The sequence below is a fragment of the Cyprinodon variegatus genome, unplaced genomic scaffold, assembly GCF_000732505.1.
Source record: "Cyprinodon variegatus isolate N-32 unplaced genomic scaffold, C_variegatus-1.0 Scaffold523, whole genome shotgun sequence".
In the NCBI taxonomy this organism is placed as follows: Eukaryota; Metazoa; Chordata; class Actinopteri; order Cyprinodontiformes; family Cyprinodontidae; genus Cyprinodon; species Cyprinodon variegatus.
In genome coordinates, this window is record NW_015150976.1 from 341,387 (window position 1) to 343,490 (window position 2,104).

The following is a 2,104-nucleotide window of genomic DNA, read 5'->3' on the forward strand; positions in this document are numbered from 1 at the left end:
GTCCACGTGTTTCAACGTGCTTCAGCGTACTTCAATGTGCTCATAACTTACAAAAAACATACCTATAACTTATCCAACGTATTCCAGGATTTCTGCCAGATTTTTTCGTACGTCAGGCATACGCTGGTATGAATAGTCAAAGTGTGACAGGGGCTTTAGGTGAGGTCATTGAGGTCAGAGCTGGTTATACTGTGAGGATTTAAACCAGTAAATGTTTAACTCAGTAACTCCTTATGGCATTCTTACTACTTGCCATGTGACGCAAATCATCGCCTAACTGCATTCCCCGTAAACCTGAGCTCAAAGCTTAAACAGGCCTGGACCTTCCCTGATCAGAGGCGTTTTTTAAGTAGGCTTTAATTTAGACGAGTGATGCGGTCTGGTCTTTACCACGGACTCCATGAACTCTCAATCTGCTGCTCCAAAGTAGTTTGCAAGCAGATTCCAAACCGCAGACTGATGCTGCGTTGATGCTGAAGGCGTTATGAGCGTTAACACATAAACGCAGAAATCTGGACTCTAGATCAAACTGAGGTCCAGCTGCTTTGCTGCTCAGCGCTCTGGTTGTTTATCTGCTCTGTTCTGTAGCTTCAAGCTAGAGAGCAGCTCGGCTTTATTTACTTTATGAGTTGGAAAAATAGCTTTAACATGTTTTTCAGGGAGAAAGTCCACCCCAAACATCCTCTGTTCATCAGGATTATGATCCCACTAAAATCTGCAGTTCCTGTTCGTTTTGTGTTATCTGGGGTAAAGAGAAAATGTGTCTCTGCAATTCATCTGAGAGTCTTCAGTGAAATCATAGATAAATAACAATTTTAATAAAAAATCGTCAAATAATCAATTTATGTAGATATTAGTACTTTTAAATCTCAATTTTATGCAGAATGATTATTGAGAAAAGTAGGTAAGTAATGACAATGGAAAAGATTTACGCCCCAAAACTCAAAACTGAAAGATGTTGATGTTTGAATTAATTCGCCTATTTGTTAGCAAAGGCTGTAGGAAAGTATAATTTGTCTTTATTTAGAAAATATGGATGTTTTGCCCATTAATTTTCCTGCTGTAACAGTGTAGATTGAGCCTGAGGTTCTGGCTCCTATCTGCTTTAGCCCCCCCTCAGTGTTCATTGGTTATTTCCTGGCCACCCTTATAAAAATGTCCTAGCTACGCCTCTGCTCCAGACCTCCAGCATTCCACCGGCAGCCAGCGTTGGACATCCCTGTGAAAGCTCTCTGCTGCGGGCAGCCTGTGGGGGATTTCCTGCTGCCGTTCATAGTGCCTGGAAATGAATAGAAACAGTTTTTAAGGATTGTAGTAAAAAATAAAATAATAAAAATAAAATGCAAGATTTTCAGATTTGTTGCCATGGGATCCTGGGGGTGTATGGAGGGCGAAACAGATCATGGAACATTAATGGGTCAAAAATAAGGATATATCAATGTACCTATTTAGTTAAACTATGACTCCAAATTAAATATACTGATAAATAGTAAAATGCGCAATAAATGGAAAATTATAAAAACACGTAAAATTACGAATAGAATAGTTAAATGTTATATTAAAAATGTTTTAAATTGAATATAATACTATATATTACAACATTATGATAACAATAAAACAACCCTGTGTTTATTTCCATACCCCCTTTGTAGCAACGGTATAAATTTGTTATTATGCTGCAGCTACAGGAGTCAGGAGCCGTTGGGTTTTGATATTTTGCTAAAAATGAGCTCAAACATAAATGGCAATGCCATATGTCTACACTGGAAAAACGATTCACAAATAGGTAAAAATATCTTAAATTAAGTGTATTTACCCTTAACTTGAGAAGGTAAATGAGATAGTTTGCCAATGGAATGAGGATTTTTACTCTTAAAATAAGATAATTAGATAACATGCACGTGAAATAAGACAATGCAATTGTGTTTTACATTTTAAATGTAAATTGTCTCGTTCCATTGGCAAAATGTGTCTTTTACCTCCTCAATCCAAGAACAAATACATTTATTCTAAGAAAAATTATTTGTCTAGATTTCGATTTTTTTCAGTGTATTTAATTCAATTCAGTTTATTTCTATAGCGCCAAATTCACAACACATGTCAT